Source organism: Oryza sativa, chromosome 7, assembly GCF_034140825.1.
Source record: "Oryza sativa Japonica Group chromosome 7, ASM3414082v1".
NCBI lineage: Eukaryota > Viridiplantae > Streptophyta > Magnoliopsida > Poales > Poaceae > Oryza > Oryza sativa.
Window position 1 is genome coordinate 21,238,580 of NC_089041.1, and position 6,000 is coordinate 21,244,579.

Sequence of the window (6,000 nt, forward strand, 5' to 3'; positions counted from 1 at the left end):
CTCATGTTTACCCTTTTCAATTTTCCCAATTACCTGATACATACCGTGATAAAAATTATCAGAACTTCAACTATTATGTTCCTTCTCTAAGTTCGAATGTGTATAAGCCAGAAATTCAGAATGACATAAAGAAAGTTATATACTTCTTTCAATTATGTCCTTACTAAGTTATTACTGTCCAATCGCAAATGCATCTAAAAAAAGTTACTGCCACACGGCTAAGCTTCCTTAAAATCATTGTAATTTGACATTTCATTCTCCTGGCCGCCTAAAGAGCATAATTAACCATGTGAACATCCCCTGCAATGAAACCATGCAAATTTAGCATTTACCTTCAGCAGCAGTTTTGGAAGCTATTTATGTGTTATAGTCCACAATTGTCGTGCAATTGAATTTTGTAGTGTGATCTAACCAAATATTCCATTTCCAAATTATTGTGTTTTCCATCCCTTGCACTACAAAAGATGGTGATAATGTTCTCCTTTAAAATACTCCCAGCAACAAGAATGCTTCAAAATCTTTCAGCAAGTGAAACAAATTATTCGTGAGATTATTGTCACGGTTATATATTTTATTATAAAGATATATTAAATATTTTTAGAAATGCACTTAGCAAACTCCATAAAAAAACCTAGTATTGGACAAGACATAATCTAATAAAATGGTATATCACATCTAATACTATATTATTTTTTTAATGGAGGTGAGTAGCTTAGGGGGTGTTTAGATCAAAGGGTGAAAATATTTTGCCGTGTCACATTGGATATACGGACACACATTTGAAGTAACAAAACAAATTACATGATCCGTTTGTAAACTGGAGACGAATTTATTAAGCCTAATTAATCCGTAATTAGCAAATATTTAATGTAGCATCACATTGAGAAATCATGGAGCATTTAGGCTTAAAAGTTCCGTCTCGCAATTTACATGCAATCTATATAATTAATTTTTTTTCTATATTTAATACTTTATGCATGTGTCCAAACATTCGATGTGACAGGGTGAAAAAACTTGCTAGGGGATCTAAACATGGCCTTAAAAAACATTGTACGCAATGCAACAAAAAGTATTTTCAGGAAATGTATTTTGAAGACGTGGAGTGCACAGTCCAAGATAGTAATGGCTTAAAGGGTCGAGATATCAAGTGTTGTGGTTTAGGGATACGAATCAGATTTGGCCAGTAGCTAAGGGAATCAAATGAACTTAGGCCCTGTTTAGTTTCCGAAGAAAAATTTTTGGCGTGTCATATTGGATATACATACACACATTTGAAATATTAAACATAGTCTAGTAACAAAATAAATTACAAATTCCGCTTGGAAACTACGAGACGAAAAGTCTAATTAATCCGTCATTAGCAAATATTTACTGTAGCACAACATTGTCAAATTATGGCGTAATTAGACCTAAAAGATTTATCTCATAATTTACACGCAATCTGTATAATTGGTTTTTTTCTACATTTAATACTCCATACATTTATAAATATTCGATGTGACGGCCCTGAACTAAACAGACCCTTATTTTTCAATTTGGAACCAATGTCCTAGCAGACACTGAATTGGGGGCATCTAGGGGTTTCGTCGCCTTCCCAGCAGACCCTTACTTTTCTGTGTGGTGATTTTTAATGATCTTAATAATTGGAATATTGCTTTCCTTACCTTTTCTAGTTTGAGAGAGAGAGAGAGAGAAAGTTTGTGTATGTTCAAACAAGAGCACGTACAAGGGTACATCGAGGATAGCATAGATTGGTAAACCAAAAAGTTCTACAATAGTTCAACTATGCATGCTGGCTTCCTCTCATGTTTACCCTTATCAATTTTCCCAATTACCTGCTACAAACCGTGATAAAAATTATCAAAACTTCAACTATTATGTTCCTTCTCTAAGTTCGAATGTGTATAAACCAGAAATTCAGAATGACATAAAAAAAAGTTATACACTTCTTTCAATTATGTCCTTACTAAGTTATTACTGTCAAATCGCAAATGCATCTAAAAAAAAGTTACTACCACATGGCTAAGCTTCCTTAAAATCGTTGTAATTTGACATTTCATTCTCCTGGCCGCCTAAAGGGCATAATTAACCATGTGAACATCCCTGCAATGAAACCATGCAAATTTAGCATTTACCTTCAGCAGCAGTTTTGGAAGCTATTTATGTGCTATAGTCCACAATTGTCGTGCAATTGAATTTTGTAGTGTGATCTAACCAAATATTCCATTTCCAAATTATTGTGTTTTCCATCCCTTGCACTACAAAAGATGGTGATAATGTTCTCCTTTAAAATACTCCCAGCAACAAGAATGCTTCAAAATCTTTCAGCAAGTGAAACAGATTATTCGTGAGATTATTGTCACGGTTATATATTTTATTATAAAGATATATTAAATATTTTTAGAAATGCACTTAGCAAACTCCATAAAAAACCTATTATTGGACAAGACATAATCTAATAAAATGGCATGTCACATCTAATGCTATATTATTTTTTTAATAGAGGGAGTAGCTTAGGAGGTGCTTAGATCATGGGTGAAAATATTATGCCGTGTCACATCTAATATACGGACACACATTTGAAGTAACAAAACAAATTGCATGATCCGTCTGTAAACTGGAGACGAATTTATTAAGCCTAATTAATCTGTAATTAGCAAATATTTAATGTAGCATCACATTGACAAATCATAGAGCATTTAGGCTTAAAATATTCATCTCGCAATTTACACGTAATCTGTGTAATTAGTTTTTTTTCTATATTTAATACTTTATGTATGTGTCCAAATATTCGATGTGATAGGGTGAAAAAATTTGCCAGAGAATCTAAACATGGCCTTAAAAAACATTGTACGCAATGCAACAAAAAGTATTTTCAGGAAATGTGTTTTGAAGACGTGGAGTGCACAGTCCAAGATAGTAATGGCTTAAGGGGTCGCGATATCATATATTATGGTTAGGATACGAATCAGATTTGGCCAGTAGCTAAGGGAGTCAAAAGAACTTAGGCCATGTTTAGTTCGCGAACGAAAATTTTTGGTGTGAAACATGGGATATACGGACACGCATTTGAAGTATTAAACATAGTCTAATAACAAAACAAATTACAGATTCCACTTGAAACTACGAGACGAATTTATTAAGCCTAATTAATCCATCATTAGCAAATGTTTACTTAGCACAATGTTATCAAATTATGGCGTAATTAGACTTAAAAGATTTAGTAATTAGACTTAAAAAGATTTATCTCATAATTTACACGCAATATGTATAATTGGTTTTTTTCTACATTTAGTGCCTGTTTAGTTTCAAATTTTTTTTTCCCAAAAACATCACATCGAATCTTTAGACACATGCATGAAGTATTAAATATCGATAAAAATAAAAACTAATTGCACATTTAAGGGGGAATTTACGAGATGAATCTTTTGAGCCTAATTAGTCCATGATTAGTCATAAGTGCTATAGTAACCCACATGTGCTAATGACGGATTAATTAGGCTCAAAAGATTCGTCTCGTGGTTTCCAGGCGAGTTATGAAATTAGTTTTTTCATTCATATCCGAAAAACCCTTCTGACATCCGGTCAAACGTCTGATGTGATACCCAAAAATTTTTATTTCGCGAACTAAACGGAGCCTTAATACTCCATGCATGTATCAAATATTTGATGTGACAGCCGTGAACTAAACGGACCCTTATTTTCCAATTTGGAACCAATATCCCGGCAGACACTGAATTGGAGGCATCTAGGGGTTTCGTCGCCTTCGCCTTCGCCGCCGCCGCCGCCGCTTCTATCTCTTCTTCTCCGTGACCGGCGCACATCGCAGCAGGATAGCCGGCGCAATGGTTGGCCTTAACCGGTGAGGGTGCTAGGTTTGCCGTCCTGGTGTCCCGTCCGACGAGCTCCACGGGTCAGCCGAGGCCGAGCGGCAAGTCACGCGCGCGGCGGCATCGCTTCCCTGCCTTGATCGGTAGGTTCCTGATCTACACATTTAGTCCTCAGATTAGTTCGTTTCGTAGGTGGATTAACGAACCCAATGATGCCGATTTGTTACCAGATTTTTCTTTCTTCGCCATTTCGATGTTTTGCTCAATTTAATCCCCATCTGCTCACCTGCTCGATCTGCTCTTGCCGCGGTCAATCCCTCTTCACGCGGTTGCAGGCTGACGACTTCCTCTCCTCCACCCACCCCCGATGGAGGAGAACCTTCCCAACAAGCGGCGCAACCCGGCGGCCAGTCTCACCGACGAGCTCATCGTCGAGGTCCTCCGCCGCCTCCCCGTCCGCTCCGTGTGCCAGTTCAAGTGCGTGAGCAAGTCCTGGCTGAAAGACCAAGAACAGCTATAGAGGGGGTGTGAATATAGCAATTCAAATCTTACCCCCGAAAATACTCATCAAGCCGGATTTCTCAAAAATCCTTACTAGAACCGCGGCTATTAGAGAAGCCGGATCTAGAAAAGAAGAGAGAAAGAAATTCCCGAAACTAGAAGAGAAAGAGAAAAGGAATTTCCCAAACTAGAAGAGAGGTGAGGAGGAGATAACAAAACTCATCATCGCAAAGTTTAAATTGCAAGTAGAATTTAAATTGCGGAATTTAAATGAACAAGGCAAAAACGAAATCCTTCAAATCATTTCATTCAAAGGTGATGCAAAATAACCGCTCAACTAAGAGCAAACATATTCCTTCAGAGGAACATTAACACAAACTTAAAATCTCTCGGACAAACACACTCCAAACTAATCCTAATACAAAAGCCTCTCGGGCAAACACACTCCAAACTCACACCGAAACTCTCTCACCGAGCATCTCAAAAGGATTACAAAAGGAGCAACCTCCACCCTTGCATCCATCTCTCTATTTATAGCCTAAGACCCCTAAGACATTGTCTCAAATATCCCTAGGGCGAAACCCTAGCCTTGATGTAATCCTGGCTGTCCATTGTTCCTTAGATCCGAAGGAAGCCTCCTGGATAGTCGCCACGTTGTTGATCCGAGCTCTCCACGTTGCGCGCCCTCGTGCGATCCGCGTGATTCCACTTCAAGCCAATCAGCGTGCACCGATCCGCGTCGTGCTCCTCCAAGCCAACGCATCCGCGCCACGCGTCCCAGAGAGCGCGTGCCTGCTCCTCTCACGCCTGCGCGCCACCAGTCCGAAGCCGTCATGTCACGCCCCGAACTAATCCCGACCGGAACTAGCCCGTGACGCTCCAAATTAACCTGTTGGTCGATACCAGTCCTAGGAAACAGTGCTGGTATCACAGGGAGACAGAATATCACAGCAACAGCGGTCACTTTATTATAGAGTAGAGATACAGTCATGTTGGGCTACGGACAGATCCCGAGCTCACAACTGCATTACAAAAGGGAAACGGAAGCCAGGACTAGGACCAACCAACACAGGCGCGACTTGGGAACTAGACCGAAACCCTAAAACTCATCGTAGCCGGCTTGCTCCTGAAAGAACTCCTCATCAGCAGGATCCGCTTCTTCTTCTTCAGCAACTGGGGGGGGATTATTTATATAGAGCAAGGGTGAGTACGGGAGTACTCAGCAAGCCAAGGGAAATAAGTGTTTAATGTAGGCTTCAAGGAAAGGCTGTTGTTTTTGCTGTTGATTTTATTTGAACTCTTTTCTAAAAACAGCTAAGTGAGTGTTTCTCAAACGACACGGTTGAGACAGTGCGTCTCGTCCGGTCGGAGTATGTGCAATGTATCAGTCTTTAAAATTGAAAACAAGGTTGGCACCCGGCCAACAGCTTTTCAAACGGCCACCCGGGCCAACAACTTTCAAACGGCCACCCGGGCCTAGCTGATCCCATCAGCTGCAGATTTTTCAAACAGCGAACCCCTTTCTACAACAACAATTTCACAAGCAGTAGTCAAACAAAACTACGCTAGGAATCACCTCACATCCGCCCATGACGGTGGGCACGGCTGTTCGAACAGTTTGTTAACCTCTGCAGATGGGGTACACTTTACCCACACGACATTACTAACC